Source organism: Hypanus sabinus, chromosome 26, assembly GCF_030144855.1.
Source record: "Hypanus sabinus isolate sHypSab1 chromosome 26, sHypSab1.hap1, whole genome shotgun sequence".
NCBI lineage: Eukaryota > Metazoa > Chordata > Chondrichthyes > Myliobatiformes > Dasyatidae > Hypanus > Hypanus sabinus.
In genome coordinates, this window is record NC_082731.1 from 38,086,333 (window position 1) to 38,104,082 (window position 17,750).

The 17,750-nt window shown below is 47.3% G+C and overlaps 1 protein-coding gene across 4 annotated transcripts in view; it reads right to left on the minus strand.

The window, feature by feature from the left end:
* Positions 1–15,852, minus strand: part of LOC132381460 (RAC-beta serine/threonine-protein kinase) — a 145,685-nt gene extending 129,833 nt beyond the window's left edge. For 2 of the 4 annotated variants that reach the window (XM_059950881.1, XM_059950882.1), the window contains exon 1: positions 15,697–15,852. The gene's annotated coding sequence lies outside the window, so the exon portion shown is untranslated. Of the gene's footprint in view, positions 1–14,678; positions 14,713–15,696 lie in introns of those variants that run through there. The other 2 variants (XM_059950884.1, XM_059950885.1) reach the window with 2 other exon arrangements.
* Positions 15,853–17,750: the final 1,898 nt, after the last annotated feature.

Below are 17,750 nucleotides of genomic sequence, written 5' to 3' on the forward strand. Positions count from 1 at the left end.
CACGAGTCTCCAAATCCTAAGGACTTCCTACAGGGGGACGATTGAGAGCATCCTGACTGGCTGCATCACTGCCTGGTATGGAAACTGTACCTCCCTCAATCATAGGACTCTGCAGAGAGTGGTGCAGACAGCCCAGCGCATCTGTAGATGTGAACTTCCCACTATTCAGGACATTTACAAAGACAGGTGTGTAAAGAGGGCCTGAAGGATCATTGGGGACCCGAACCACTCCAACCACAAACGTACCAGCTGCTACCATCCAGGAAACAGTACTGCTGCATAAAAGACAGGTCCAACAGGCTCCGGGACAGCTTCTTCCACCAGGCCATCAGACCGATTAATTCATGCTGATACAGTTGTATTTCTGTTATATTGACTGTCCTGTTGTACATACCATGTATTAGAAACTACTATAAATTGCACATTGCATATTTAGACAGAGACCTAATGTAAAGATTTTTACTCATGTATGCGAAGGATAAGAAATAAAGGAAATTCAATTCTATGTCTAACCCTTCAGTCGCCTGAGGTGGAAGAGATGCTGTTGTGCTTTTTTGGTCAGTGTGTACAGTCCAGATGGGATCATCAGTAATGTGTATACCAAGGGACTTGACACTATTCACCCTCTCGACCAGAGACCCACATTTCCACAATAGCCATGTCGTGTGTCAACATATCTGCCAGCCTTGCTGGAGGACATTTCTCACCAGCGATTTGTTAATCAACTCCCAGACGCCACACTGCAGAGCTCAAAATGCTCTAACAGTACACAGGGACGGACTGATCTACACTTGTGCCGGTGGCTACTTTACAAATAATAGTTCAAGAATGACAGCACAGGATTAAATGTGCCCCGAGATTTGTACAAGCATCAATACAACAGATTCTGCAAATGGTGGAAACCCTGATTAACACTAACAAAATGCTTGGAATAACTCAGCAGGTCGAGCAGTGTCTATGGGGAGGCATAAACTGCCAAGCCGACCACCAACAGTTTATTCCTCTCTATAGATGCTGCCTCCTCCAAGAGGACCATAACCTTGTCATGGGGTTTGGAGGTTTGCATACCTCAGCGACCTGGAAGGCTATGTTGGCTGGAGTCAAGGCTTTATGCCTCAATGACCCCGAGAACCATGGGGTCATACCCCAATGACTTGGAGAGTTACGTTGGCTGGATTCAGGGCTTTATGCTTTGGTTCATGCTAAACAGGTCAAAGGGTAGAGTGCAGACCATGTTTTCCACCGGTCCTCCGGGTTCGGGGGGGGGGGGGGTTCAACCCCGACTGGCAAAACAAAATTGTTACAGAAACATCAATGAAGCAATCCCACCCTGTTACTTCTAAAAACGTCATCCCCTTCTATCAATTCCTCTGTCTCCACCGCATCTGCTCTCAGGATGAGGTTTTCCACTCTAGAACGAAGGAGAGGTCTTCATTTTTCAAAGAAAGGGGCTTCCCTTCCTCCCATCATCAACGCTGCCCTCAACCGCTTCTCTTCCATTTCATGTACATCTACTCTTACCAGGGATAGGGTTTCTCTTGACCTCACCTACCAACTCACCAGCCTGTTCTCCGAAACTTCTGCCACTTCCAACAGGATCCCATCACCAAGCACATCTTTCCTTCTCCCCCCCCCCCCCCCCACTTTCTGCTTTCCACTGATCTCCCTCCCAGCACTTATCCTTGCAAGCAGAACAAGTACTACATCTGCCCCTACACCTCCTCCCTCATCCAGGGCCCCAAACAGTCCTTCCAGGTGAGGATAAACTTCACCTGAGAGTCTGCTGGGGTCACATACTGTGTTTGGTGCTCCGGGCGTGGCCTCCAGAGACCTGACATAGATTGAGAGACCGCTTCGCTGAGCTTCCACCAATAAAAGCATGATCTCCCAGTGGCCACCCTTTGTAATTCCACTTCCCATTCTCCATCCAAAGCCTCTTCCACTGTTGTGATGAGGCCACACTCAGGTTGGAGGAACAACACCTTATATTCCGTTTGGGTGGCCTCCAACCTGATGGCATCAACATCGATTTCTCAAACTTCTGGCAATGCCCCTCAACCCCACCATACCCCTTCTCCAATTCCCATCCCCTGTGTCCCTCTCTCATGTTATCTCCTTGCCCCCCCCCCCCATCAACTCCCTCTTGTTCCTCTCACACCCTTTCTTCCATGGCCTTCTGTTTCTTTCACCAATCAACTTCTTAGCTCTTTGCTTCATCCCTCCCCGTGCAAGTTTCATCTATCGCCTGGCATTTCCCCCTTCCCCCTCTTTCAAATCTGCTTCTCAGCTTTTTTCCTCCAATCCTGCGGAAGGGTTTCGGCCTGAAACATCAACTGTACTTTCTTCCATAGATGCTGCCTGCCCTACTGAGTTTTGTGTGTGTTGCTCAGATTTCTAGCATCTACAATTTTTCTCTTGTTCACGAAGAATCCTTCTGCACCGGAGTTCGACGGGGTTCCTGAGTCTCCACCAGGGACTTGCCTGACCCACAGTGAAAACTCAAAGGAAGCCCTGAACACTGCCAGAGGGGCAAGACTTTCATTGCAGCCCCAAGTGCCGGCAGTGTGGAAGCATAGATGCTGCCTACCTCCTGTTGCTTCATACAAGTATCTTTGGATGACTTGAGTCCTGTATGCTTACGGCTAGTGCCAAATGAGAGTCAACGGTACACAGATGTACGAGGCAGCCATTGTAACTGGTAGCGTCAGACAACCAATTAGCTGAAGAACCATTGGCCTTTCTGACTAAGTGCTGGCTCGAGCTATGTAGAGAATGAAATCCAACCAAACCCCAGATAAAAAGAAAAACTACTGTAACAAGTGTTGATCTCGGTAGCAGACGTCCCTCAGTGCATCTGTGCTAGATTGAAAAGACCAATAGATTCAAGAAGCAAATGGACTAGCAGCACCACAAGGACCATCTCTACCTTCCATTTATTGGACGGAAACTGAGTTATTAGGAATCATTTCTATACAGTTTGGGAGAATTTCAGAAATTCGCCTGCAAGTTGCTCCAACTTTAGGGGCACCACGACAGGACAGCGGTTAGCACCACACTGTTGCAGCTCAGGGAGTTCAGAGTTCAAACCTGACCTCCTCTGTAAGGAGTTTCTGTACATTCGTCCCACGGAATGGGTAGGGTTTCTCCGGGAGCTCCGGTTTCCTCCCACAGTCCAAACACGCTCCGAGTAGGTCCTCTGATTAGCTTAGGGTTAAATAGGGGTTGTTGAGGGTGGTGCTGTATCTCGAAATAAATACAACCTCAATTTCAGTTCTGCGGATTGAGAAGGATAGCACGTAACAACAAATTAGCATAAAGAAGGGCGACTGAGTGAGAGGTTGTTGGGGCACCACTCTGCCAGATTTTCAATGTCAGCAAGTCCAAGGAGCTGACTATCGATTTCAGGAGGCAGAAGTCTCACCAGGGGAATCAGTGCTCACAAGAACAATCAACTTTAAGTTCCTCAGTATTATCATTTCAGATGAAGCGCAAATACAAAGAAAGCATGACACCACTTCTGCATGACTTCCTCACAAACATCTAAAGCTTTGACAAACTTTTGTAGATGCGGTGGAGAGTATATTGACTGGTTGCATCACAGCCTGGTATGGAAACACCAATGCCCTTGAATGGAAAAGTAGTGGTAAAGCATTCCCCCACAGAGTGCTGCTGCAAGAAAGCAGTGTTCATCATCAGGAACCCCCACCTCCCAGGTCAAGCTCTCATCTCACTGCTGCCGTCAGGAAGGGGGACAGGAGTCTCACCACCCAGGTTCAGGAACAGTTATTACCCCTCAATCATCAAGCTCCTGAATCAGTGGGGATAACTTCACTCGTCCCATCCCCGAACTGTTCCCACAATCTATGGACTCACTTTCAAGGACTCTTCAACCTCGTGTTCTCAATATATATTGCTTATTTATTATTTCTTCATTTTTGAATTTACACAGTTTGCTGTTTTTGTCTGTCTGCGTCCTGGTGTGTGCGGTCTTTCACTGATTCTTTTGTGTTCCTTGTACTCACTGTGAATGCCAACAAGAAAATGAGTCTCTGGTGACATATGTACTTTGACCTCTGAAACAGAGAGTGATTTTGTTTGCCACGACTTTTACCAGATGCAGAACAGTGAAGTTTATTTGAGTGAACAGAACATTGTGGTCATATCCTGATCTTGAGAGTCATTAAATGAATACTAGTACGAGCTCCCTGGAATAAACAGCCCATTCCCGTCCTGAATCCAGTATCCCAATCACAAGTGTTTGACATCTGTACGCTGCCCCTAAAGGTTTGGGACTAGCTTCCATGTTTTAACATTTTAGACACCTGCAGTCCAAATGGGTCTCCCTCCTTAAGCAAACACTAAATAATTAAAATGGACGCCAAACTACCTAGTTGCCGCATGATCTACTCCCAACTTCTCCTGCATCGGAAACATTGAGATCCAATTCCTAAAATTCCAAACAAAATGAGTATTTGCTCTGATTGCAAACATTGCTGCCTAGATCACCATGGGATCAAGGCAGGGTCATCTACTTTGATGAACAGTGCCCCACAGATTCCGGAGGGATTTTGCACGTCTCCACGGCAGTGCAGCAACTAGCGCAACACTATTCCAAGCTTGGGGCGCTCCAGAGTTCGGAGTTCAATTCTGGCAGCACCTGCAAGGAACTGAAAGTGAACCCAGTGGGTTTCCTCCAAGACCAAAGACATACCGGTTAGTGCGGGCGTTCCAATGTGTTACTTTCACACCATGGACTCCTAGCATCAACTGGGGTCAACAGACCTCAGGTTGGCAACCTCAGGGTTAGTTGGTTAATTGGTGATTGCAAATTGTCCTGTGGGCAGCTGGACTGTGCAGGTTGTTGGACTGGAAGGCCCTTTTCTCTGTTATCTCTCTAAATAAATCTTCACCACCAAATAACGCATAAGCAATCATTTCAGTGGATATTGTATATGGCACACCTCAGGGATGTGTGCCTCCGTAGTATCCAAGACATCTTCAAGGAGTAGTAGCTCGAAACAGCGGCATCCACCATTAAGGACCCCCATCACCCAGGACATACCTTGTTCTCATTGCTACCATCAGGAAGGAGGTACAGGAGCCTGAAGGCACACATTCAACGTTTCAGGAGCAGCTTCTTCCCCTCTGCCATCTGATTTCTGAATGGACATTGAACCCTTGAGCACCACCTCACTACTTTTATTTCTAATTTCTGTGCACTACTTGTATTATTATAGTATACATTTACAGTAAGCAGTTTTTATTTAAAGAATGGATAAATTATACATTGAAATTTGTTTGCTTACAGGCAGCCACAGAACAAGAAACATGAATATTCCAATTTTTAAAAATGACCAACCCCCAATGTGCAGTGAAAGGAAGTAAAACAAATTGTGCAAACAATAGAAACGACAACAGCAGCATTCCAAACCACATCGACAATTTGCAAACAGCAATTCCAAACCTTACCCAATTATCTACTTTACCTTCTGTTATGATGCATTGCATTGTCCTGCTGCTAAGACCACAAATTTCACTACAAATGCCGGTGATACTAAACCCGAGTTTGATTCTGAACAGGCCAGTAAGAACACACAGCTCACGTCTTTGAACCCCTGAATCTGCACTAGCTGCTTCCACGACCATCCACCACGTTCCCATGGCTTCACGTGACGCTGATCAGGGGGGATAAGCAGGTTACACACCTTGTCCAAAGGTGATGTGCAGGTTAGCAGAGGGAAGGAGCACCTTTGGTAGATAAGCATCTCCATGCCAATGCTGTGTGTGCAGTAGGCCGCCCAGCAACCTTTGATCTAACCCTAGCCTAATCACAGGACATTTTCAATTAACTTACTAACCGGTGCATCTTTGGACTGTGGGAGGAAACTGGAGGACTTAGAGAAAATCCACCCACATTCCACAAGAAGGACGTAAAGACAATTTACGGATGACGCCGGAACTGAACTCCGACACCCCGAGTGTCTTTCAGATGCACGACGTAAGCCTGATAATTCAGATTTATTCAGCTCCCAACACCAATTAAATGCTCCCAGTGGCATGCGTCTCTGACAACCACGTCCAGCTCCTGGCCTTCGCACGTGGCTCAGCCACCAAGCCCTGCGGAAACTTTTCCACTGACAGAAGAGCAAAAGCAGATTACCGGCGCCTTAAAACCCGTCGCTCTGGACAGATGGGGCTCGTCAGCCGAGGCTGGCAGCTCATCTAGAAGGAAAACTCTGATCTCAAACTCCTGCTGCCTTGTGACTACAGCCACTCATGAGGAAGGCTTCGGGAGTAAACCCCGAGGGGAAAAACCCGGAGCTGGAGTCCCCGCATTGAGTTCAATGCTGACTGGCAACTCCTGCGACGCTGCTGGTGCCAAACCGTATCGGTCATTGCCGTTCCTCTGGATTCATCAGATGCATGGAGAGGGGGAGCTTGCTACATGGGCAACAGCTTGCCCTCCGTATCATACTGACCTGGCTTGGGTATCCTGTCAAAAGCTGGGAGGCGACAGCCATGGTCAACCCTGACCAGCGGAGGCCTCAACTATCAGAATGTGAATTTAATTTTGGAAACAGCGTGGAACAGACCCTTCCAGTCCAACACACTGCACCACCCAGCAAGCCAACTTTATAACCGTGGCCTAATCACACGACAATTTGCAGAGACTGATTAACTTACGAACTGGTAAGTCTTTGAAATCCGAAGAGGAAACCGGAGCACTCGGAGGAAACCCACGTGGTCAATGGAAGGTACACAAACTAGCCAGAAGTGAACTCTGAACTCCAACATGTCCCTGGCTGCAAAGTGTGTCATTCTAACACCTACATTACCCTGGTGACCAACACACAAGGACATCCACAAGCGTCACAATACATTCCCCTGCCAGTATAGCACGCACACAATGCTCGGCAGAGCTCAGAACACACAACAGCAGAAATGCATTTCCCCCGCACCTCCATGAACCACCCTCCAACTCCTGGGCAGGAAAGGGTGAGCGATTTCAAGTTCCTGGGTGTCAACATCTGAGGATCTATCCTGGGCCCAATGCAGCTACAAAGACACGACAGTGGTTATGTTTCATTCAGTTTGAGATTTGGTATGTCGCCGAAGACACCCACAAATTTCAGGATGTACTGTGGAGAGCATTCTAACAGGCTGCATTACCGTCTGGTATGGGAGGGGTGGGGGGCTAATGCCCAGGATCGAAATAAGCTGCGGAGAGTTGTAAACTCAGTCAGCTCCATCATGGGCTCTAGCCTCCGTGGCATCCAGGACATCTTCAAGGAGCGAGGCCTCAGAAAGGCAGCGTCCATCATTAAGGACCCCCATCACCCAGGACATGCCCTCTTCTCATTGTTAATATCAGGGAGGAGGTACAGAAGCCTGAAGAGACACACAACAATTCAGGAACAGTGTCTTCCCATCTGCTATCTGATTTCTGAATGGACATTAAACCCACAAATTCTAACTCACTATTTTTTATTTCTATTGTTGCGCTATTTAAATATTACATACTTACTGTAATTGACATTTTATCTTCTATTACGTATGGCATTGTAAAAATTACGAATTGCAAACAAATTTCACGACATATGCCAGTGATGTCAAACTTGATTCGAATTCTAAATAACAAATAAGAGCATAAAAGCTGTTTTTTGTCTTTTTGTACATCTTCACAAGGGGACAGATCAGTCAACCAAGGACAGAATCCAGCAGCCTGCAGAAGGTACAGGTCACTCCCTCACTGCGAAGTTTTATTTTTGTGGCACGTGCTTCTGAAGGGGTCAGGCAGAATCAGCTGGTCATCTACCCTCTGTTTTTCCAGTCCCGAAGAAGGGTTTTGAGCGGAAACATCAACGCTCACTTCTCTCCGTAAACGCTGCCTGATCCGCAGAGTTCTTTCCAGCAATTTGTGTGTCATGGAATCTGTGAAATTCATTACCATGGAAGGCTGTGGAGATACTCTATTAGTCAGGGTGCAGCAAAGAGGCAGGAGAATGGGGTTGAGAGGGAAAATAAATTAACTGTGATAGAATGGCAGCTCAGACTCGACAGACCAAATGACCTATTTCTGCCCCAAAGTGACCAAGGCACTAGCCCAAACCAGTCGCTCCTTTCCCATTAGCCTCACGGGGCTGTGGCTGAATAAGCAACACCCTTAACTACCAGGTGGTGGATGCGATTTCCATTTCAGACACACACGTTTCAAGAAAAATCTAGGCCAACGCTCTAGATCTGTGTGGAAGGACAGCTGCATTTTTGCAGGGACTATCTTTCAGGGATGTCTTGCAATCAAGGCAGAAGTATTTTCTCTGAGGTGTTACAGTGCTGGGGATATCCCGCAAACATGTGTAAAATCAGACTGGTGCATCACCGTTTGTGGGATCCTGCGGAACAGACTCAATGGACCAAAGCCTAATTCTGCCCTATATCTTATGGTCTTATTTGGCTGCTTGGCTTCCTATATAATGTCAAACACAAAAACTCAATGGACATATAAACTTCAGGAGATTCTGAAGCCTAAAAAGGCACAATTTACAAGCGATGATAGCCAAGATGGGAAATGCACTGAGATGGTGTTTTTTTTTCTCCTGCAGCCATCGCCAAGCACAAGAGAAACCAACATTTCAGACCCCTCAGTCACTCCACCGAGGAACAAAGGTCATTTTAAGGCTGGGACTCCCAACCTGGGCTCCATGGACCCTGGTCCAAGGCATAAATAATAAATAAAGTTGGGGACGCTGATCTAAGGGGAGATCTCCCACAACCAGAACTCATTACAATCCGCTACATCTTTGAGGACTTTGCATTGCCAATTGCATCTTCTGTTAGAAGTATTGAGGGGGGATTTGAATTTAGAAGATTGGAATTGGAATTTAGAAGATTGAGGGGGGATCTTATCGAAACGTATAAAATTCTAAAGGGATTGGACAGGCTAGATGCAGGAAGATTGTATCCGATGTTGGGGAAGTCCAGAATGAGGGGTCACAGTTTAAGGATAAAGGGGAAGCCTTTTAGGACCGAGATGAGGAAAAACTTCTTCACACAGAGAGTGGTGAATCTGTGGAATTCTCTGCCATAGGAAACAGTTGAGGGCGGTTCATTGGCTATATTTAAGAGGAAGTTAGATACGGCCCTTGTGGCTAACGGGATCAGGGGGTATGGAGAGAAAGCAGGTACAGGGTTTTGAGTTGGATGATCAGCCATGATCATACTGAATGACGGTGCAGACTCGAAGGGCCGAATGGCCTACTCCTGCACGTATTTTCTATGTTAGCTTTAGTACAAGCCCCAAATTGTCCATATAAATTGGGCAAAAACAACTCTACATTCTCAATCAGCCATTGCCCAGAACTTCTGGAAAGTTGCACATTCTCTTGTTTGCATCTGGCTGCACAACAAAGCAACAAAGCACTCAAGCCAGGGTGATGGTAGATCTGAAATCTCCAGATAAAAATGCAACAGACAGGGAAACCTGAATTCATCCTTTAATTCTTCATACCTACAAATTCTACAGTCGGCTATTCCGCCAGCCGGTGGAGTAGTGGCATCAGCACCAGATTTCGAGGGGAATGGTCCAGGGTTCAAATCCAGCTGGTCCCTCGTTCAGTTGAGCGTCAAACCAGCAGCACAGTGTCAAAAAAACAGACAAGTGCAAAAGGAAACAACAAAAACTTGTGCCTGGGGCGCTAGAAGGCACAAAATGGAACAACAGTCAACTAAAAGAGAAAAAGATTTCAGAATAATGGAGAACTCTTCCAAGTATTCCTCTCCAGTGAAAGGTTGGCAGAAATTCTGCCCTCACAGTGCCATCTCACGCTTTACTTTCCCTGGGTCTATCGTGTTCTTAGACAGGACCTTTAACCTTCTTCAGACCATTGGTCCAAGAGCTTCTGCCAAGATGAGGCCACCCTCAGGGTGGAGGAGCAACACCTTGAATTCTGTCTGGGTAGCCTCCAACCCGATGGCATAAATATCGATTTCTCCTACCTGTGTTAAAAAAAAGTAATTCACTCTCTCCTCTTACTTTCTCACTGGCCCATCATTTCCCCCTGGGTTCTCTCCCCCTCCTTCACTTTCTCCCATGATCCACTCTCTTCTCCTGTCAGATTCATTCTTTCCCACCTACCTGGCTCCACCCATCACCTTCTAGCCATTCTCCTTCCCTCTTCCTCTCCAGTCCTGTTTACTCACTTCCATAGATCCTTCCTGTCTCTCAAACTCCAACTTCATGTCCCCTTTGTGAGAGGTGGATACGGGTAAGAGAGGCCAATGGGGCTCTGGTGAAGCTCTATAGGGCAATCCTCTGTACAGTGGATGCAATGGATTGAAGTGTAGATGAACTCCAACCAGACCATCGACTACGGAGGACAATGGGGACTGGAGATCTTCGACTGCCTCAGCCCCACTGGGAGCCAAGGGCCCATATAAGTGTGATGCTGTCCGACCTGCCGAGTTTCTCAAGCATTCTGTGTGCACTGCTTTGGATTTCCAGCATCTGCAGACTGTCTCGCGGTCAGGTCTTGAAAATACAAGCAGCACGATCTAGGTATGTGTGTCAACTTGCAGGCGGAAACCAAAGCGGAAAGTTGGAAATCCTAAAGAGGTCAGTCAGGACTTCAACCCAAAACACGAGCTCTTGAAGAAATGCAAACATATTCACAGGGGGAGGGATGTACAAGTTCCACCGAGGCAGCCAAGGCAAAATCTGGGCCACTGGAAAAACAGCAACGCCATTTTCTCTCCAGTGACGCCTGGCGTGCTGAATGTTTTCAGTACTTTCTGCTGTTCTTTGCTGCTGTTGGGTGCTGCTGGTGTTCTGTTGGGTTTTGGCAGTAAGAGACCAGTACATTCATCCTTGGGTCAGCCATCACCTCCCACCAAATAAGCTTTTCAGAAGATCCAAGAGTTGCCAACATTGAACTCCCTACCAAAAACGAGGGGTCCGTGGACCCGAGGTGGGGAGATCCCTGTCTAAAGTACATGGAATGAAATGCCCGGAAGAGTGGAACTGTCTCGTTTATTCATCAGTCCACTCTCCCAGTGAGGGGCACTGACCAGCCCTATAATAGGACGTCTTCAGACAGGTGAACAGGACTATGCCGATCCTTTCCACTGGTTCAAGTGTACCTGAAGCCTGTACCCTTGACTGGCAGTGATGGAAATAATCCAGATCGAGCACTCAGCACAGAAACAAGCCCTTCAGCCCATGCCGGACGATCAAAACTGTCTACTCCCGTCAACCTGCACAAGGACCATATCCTTCCCATCTGTGTACCTATCCAAACTTCTCTGGGGGTTGGAAGCTTGGTGCTATTGTCACTGTTCTTTTTTTTGCGAGGGAGGGTTTGAGGGATTTGGGAGTTGCAAGCTCCGACTCTTTTTTCCTTTTCACATGTGGCAGCTTTGATGCCTTTTCTTTCAACAACTTCCATGGTTTTGCTGGACTCATGGCTATCTGGAGAAGACGATTACCAGAGTTGTATTGTACATGCATACTTTGACAACAAAATTAACCTTTGAATCAACCCTGCAATCACGTGCACTGGCAGCTCGTTCCACTCTCATGAAGTAACAGCCGAGACCAATGTGGTTTGGCTCCACGAGTTGCCAGTCAGCATTTAACTCAATGTAGGATGCCTTAGCTCCGGATTTTTCCCTCTCCCCGAGGCTTTCCCGATGAGCGCAACAGCTCAGAGTTTTGCTTCTGCTAGAATGAGCTGGCAACCACGGCTAGTGAGCCCCAAATGCCCAAAGAGATTGGTCTTAAGGCACCAATGACCCACCTTTGCCCCTTCTCCTGTCAGTTCCACCGGGCTTCGTAGCCAAGCCACATGTGAAGGCCAGGAGCTGGAATTGGTTGTCAGAGGCTACTTGAGGTGTAAACCCTTGGGAGCACTTAATAGGTAGTGGGAGCTTGTCCCCATTACCACCCCTGGCTACAACAACATTTAGAAACTGCCGAAAATTAAAATAGTGTATACCCAGGAAAATAAACAACACAAGGACAGGATGCTGTTAACACTCAGTAGGTCAGACAGCATCCATGGAGAGAGAAAAACAAAAGTCAGTGTTTCAGGCTGATTAGCTTTCAGTAAGGTGGCCAGACCCTGAAACAAAACTCTCAACTGACGCTGCCTGACTTGCCGAGCAGTTCCAGCATTTGCTGCGTTAATTCTGTAAATAACTTCTCCATTAAGCACCGAAGCAATGTCAGTCAAATCTGTGACAACACCTGCAACAATCAGCACACCTTCCGCTTGCAGGCATCACCGTCTCCCGTAAACCCTATACCCTGTAACGTGGAAATATTAACCGGCACTTGCAGCAGGAATATCTTTCATGGACTGAACAGGCTACGCATTCGGTCTGAGGCCAGGCAGACTGTCAACTCGTACAGATTTTATACCACAGTAGAGTGAACTCCAGCTAATAGGGACACATCGGGATCAGTACATCTTGGCCAAATTATCCAGCTGCCCCAGTTAGCCAAAATGTCATGGAAATAGTTGAAAAGATTTTTAAAAAATACAAAACCAGTAGCAAATTACATATTTAAATGAAATACAGAACAAATTAGGACACTGCCAATAGTACTTCAGTTCTATAAAACTGTAAAATTAGTTCCTATTAGTTATTGATGGAGGATTATATCCAGTGTACACAACAAATAAAATCAGACACCTAGTGTTGATAGTAGACTGCCTTCATACAATGCATCCTCCAAATCTTCATTTTCATTGCAACATTCAAGTTGATTACCCATACCTTCAAATTCTTCGTAGGTCCTAACTAGTCGAAGTAGGGAAATTGTTTCATTTTAACTCCCGGCCGTTTCTGACGTCTCCAAGCCCAAATGCTTGAAACCGCAGTGAGCAAAACAGTTCTGAATTGCCTTAACTGCTTATTTCTCACCATCAATAACAATCACAGCTTTTAGAATACAGACACACACAACTGACGCTATTTAAAAACCGTTCGCTCTAAGCACGGCCACACAAGAACACACAGCTGGCACTAGTTAGAAACTGTTCGACAAGGCTCCTGCCCCAATTAAGCTGCATAGTGTCCCAAATAAACAAAGGGAACCTCTGCTATTTTCTTGATTAGTCTATTTTATTGGGATACAGCGCAGAACAGGCCCTTCCAGCCATAAGCCACGCCACCAACAACCCCCGATCAGACCCTAGTCGAATCACGGGACAATTTATGATGACCAATTAACCTACCAACCAACATGTCTGTGGACTGTGGGAGGAAATCAGAGCACCTGGAGGAAACACGGTCTTGTGAAGAACAGACAAACTCCTTACAGACAGCGAGGGGAATTAAACCTGGGTCATTGGTACTGCTAACCACTAAACTACCACGCCAACATGAGTGTTTTGATCAAGAGTTGCCCCAAATAAGCGGCTACCCTGTTTAACCAGTACGATTGAAAACTTACAATGACCCACAGCTCTTTTTATCAGTGACTCTCTCCTCACCCAACATATAAATTGCACAAGGAAAACCAGTGATTTTGTACCCATGGGAAAACCTGTAATAAAAATTGAGAGCAAACTTGTGCAAAGGAGAGAAAAGGTGGGGGGGGGAATAAATGAATCATTACAACATATTACACCCCATCACAGTGAAAACAAGGGCACAACTCTCACCACAGCAAGATAAATACAGGCGGCCCCCGTTTTTCAAATGCTCGCTGTTACGAGAGACCTACGTTAGCACCTGTTTTCGCTAACCAAAGCGCATTTTCACTTTTATGAAAAAAAGACGCCCGTTTTATACGTGTGTTTACCCGGAGAAAGACTACAATGACCGTGAAGCCTTACGTGGGCAGTTGTTTGCGCACGCGTGTACATGCATATGCATGTGCGTACGTATGCGTGTACGCGCCAATTTTTTTTCTCCAAATCAATTTTGGCTTGCTGTCTTCCTGATTTTGATAAGTGAAACTACACCATACATACAACATTTCTACTTTGTATAGGGTGTATTATTTATCATATCATTCCTGCTTTTACTTTGTTAGTGTTAGGTTTCATGTGATATTTGGCTTGATTTGGGTCTGGGAACGCTCAAAAATTTTTCCCATATAAATTAATGATAATTGCTTCTTCGCTTTACGACATTTCGGTTTACAAACGGTTTCATAGGAATGCTCTACTTTCAGATAGCGGGGGGAACCCGTACATAGATGTTCTTCTCACAATCCCCCCACCCAAAATGCACCACCCACCACAGAGACGTCCCCAGAAGTGAAGTGTACCAAACAGTCTGCAACTTCTCCTCCCCGCCCCACACAAAAAAAAAATCAGGGCACAGCCATCACTCAGGGTCTCCATTAAAAATGGCACAACTTTCCACAAGGGTCTTCAGGGCCCTTACCAATAAAACAGGGACACACACAAAATTGACCTGCCTCACGTTACCCACATAAAAATGGAAATTTACAGCCACCCCAAACCCACACGTTCACACAATCCTAAGATCCCAATGCAAAAATAAACCAACTACACTGACACTCTACAAGCTGCCTCTCCCCCCCCCCCCCACGAAAAGTAAATAATTAATCAGGGACACTGCCCACCTCCTGGGACTGTCATTTAAAGTGTCACTGTCACACTCCATCACTCGCTGAGGGCTTCCCCACAGAACAAAAAAAAACTCACAAATTAGGCCACACAACGTCTTTCCTGGGGCCCCCTATTAAAATAGGGAGTGTTACAATTAAACTCAACATTTCATACAAAAAAAAGGTCACAACTCCTCCCCCTAACAAGAGCTCCCTCATACAAACACCTTTCCCAATCCCACACCAGGACTCTCCCCATAATCAGGGTTTCCTCATTCAAACCCCTTCTCCATCCACCCCAGAACTCCCTCACATAAACCCCTTCCACCCTCCCAACCAGGCCTCCCACACCGATGGCTCTCCTCCCACCCAGGGCTCTTCCGGCTCCTTCCTCCTCCCACACCAGGAGTCTCCCCGTAAATAGGGCTCATTCATTCAAACTCTTCCCCCCCACCACCCCAGGACTCCCTTACACAAACCTCTTCACACTCACAGCCAAGGACTGTAGCCCATTACAGGGCTCCCTCATTCAAACCCCTTAGAGGCTCCCTCATACAGATATTTTACCCTCCCAACCGGGGCTCTCTCTCACAATGATGGTTTACCCTCCTACCCCGGGGACTCTCTCACACAAATGGTTTCCCTCCCACCTCGGAGCCCTCCCTTTAACGATTCCCCTCCTACCTCAGGACTTCCCCCCCCCCGCACTGACCGGGGATCCCTCACACTGACAAGGTCCCCTCCCACCCCGGGGACTCTCCCCCTAACCGGGGCTCCCTCACTGCCGGTTCCCCTCCCTTCCGTCGTGCCGAAGCCCCCCTCGCACGATCCCATCCCCCACCCCGGGGGCCGCTCCTCCACCGCGGGTTCTCTCCCTGACCGGGTCTCCCACACCGACCCCACCCCGGGAAACAACATCACGCAGGCGGCCGCCGCCCCCTTCCGCCCGCCCCGCTGACCCAGGGTCGGCCCCGTCCCCCGAGCAGCCGCCTGCCGCATTGGGCCCACGGGGGGGCGCTTTGACTCGATCGCTCCCCCCCCCCCACCCCCACCCCGTTCGTTCTCCCTTCCCGGCCACCGTGCTTCGGCCAACCCGCCCGCTGCCGGGGCCCTACCTCCGACTGGGCTGTCGGCTGACTCGCCGCCCGGAGCCCCGCTCCAACCTCAGGCTCTTCCAGCACCGAGCGGGTAGGCCCGGCTCCCGGACATGACTCCGTGATTGCCGGAAATGATCGGGCCAAGCCAGCCGCAAAGCGTGGCGGGCAAACACCGCCAACCAATCACCGCCCGACCCCGCGCGACGGAAAAACCCGCTTCCCGTCGCCGACCAATCAATGGTGGGGACATTGAGCCCAATCGCCGTTGGCCGAGCAGAGGCCAATCAGAAGCGTGGAGAGAACAGCCAATAGGGACTGCGAAGCACCAGCGAATCAGGAGTGGGGACATCTGAGGTCTTCAAAGGGACTAAACAAGGTAACGAGCTGGTAACCTGGTAAATATTTCATGACCAACGATACACTCCCGCTAACCAGTAACGGGCACTTAATCAGTAACTTTCTGTTGATCAGCTAAACATCCCAGAGCTAGACAAAAAAAGCACGTTAGCCAGTAACTATCATGTAACTCGTTAACATCATTAACCAGCTAGCCATCAGTTTAACCTGGTAGTCATCTCAAAACCAAGTAACTACCCCATAACCAGTGCAAAGCATGTAAGCCGGGTAATTATTCCATAAATTTGAATTAACTTGGTACTCATTAACCAAGTAACTATCGCACTACTAGTTAAGAAATCATCTCTCTGACACTGTCAAGTAAACAACCTCTCCCTCAATGCCCCAGAAACAAAGTTGCTAGTTGTGGATTACAGGAGGAATGGCGACAGGATCACCCCTATTGACATCAATGGATCTGGGGTTGAGAGGGTGAACAGCTTTAATTTCCTCAGCATCCACATCACTGAGGATCTCACACGGTCTGTACACACCAGCTGTGTGGTGAAAAAGCAGAACAGTGCCTCTCTCACCTCAGACAGTTGAAGAAGGTTGACATGAGCCCCCAAATCCTAAGGACTTTCTACAGGGGCACAATTGAGAGCATCCTGACTGGCTGCATCACTGCCCGGTGTGGGAACTGTACCTCCCTCAATCGCAGGACTCTGCAGAGAGTGGTGCGGACAGCCCAGCGCATCTGTAGATGTGAACTTCCCACTACTCAGGACATTTACAAAGACAGGTGTGTAAAAAGGGCCCAAAAGATCATTGGGGACCCAAGTCACCCCACCCACAATCTATTCCAGCTGCTACCATCCGGGAAACGGTACTGCAGCATAAAAGCCAGGACCAACAGCCTCCAGGACAGCTTCTTCCACCAGGCCATCAGACTGATTAATTAACAGTGATACAATTGTATACAGAAATACAATTGTATTTCTGATAAAAGCTTTATTGACTGTCCTGCTGTATATCTTACTGTACATACTATGTATTACAAATTACTGCAATTTCCAAATTCAGACGGAGACATTATGTAAAGATTTTTATTCCTCATATATGTGAAGAATGTAAGAAATAAAGTCAATTCAATTCAAAATGTACATTAACTAATAACTATCCCTTAACCTAACCAATTGTCACACTAACTTCTATAGACTTCGTCAACTTCTATTAATTTGAGCTGGGACATTCTTGCTATTGAGGGAGTGCAGCGTAGGTTCACAAGGTTAATTCCCGGGGTGGCGGGACTGTCATATGTTGAAAGATTGAAGTGACTGGGCTTGAATACACTGGAATTTAGAAGGACGAGAGGAGATCTGATTGAAACATATAAGATTATTAAGGGATTAGACACGCTAGAGGCAGGAAACATGTTCCCGATGTTGGGGGAGTCCAGCACCAGAGGCCAGAGTTTAAGAATAAGGGGTAGGTCATTTAGAATGGAGTTGAGGAAAAACTTTTTCACCCAGAGAGTTGTGGATCTGGGGAATGCTCTGCCTCAGAAGGCAGTGGAGGCCAATTCTCTGGATGCTTTCATGAAAGAGTTAGATAGAGCTCTTCATGGTATGCCTATCAACATCCCAAATCTCCTCAAACTCCTAATGAAATATAGCTGCTGTCTTTATAACTGCATCAATATGTTGGATCCAGCTTTGGTCTTCAGAGATATTGAC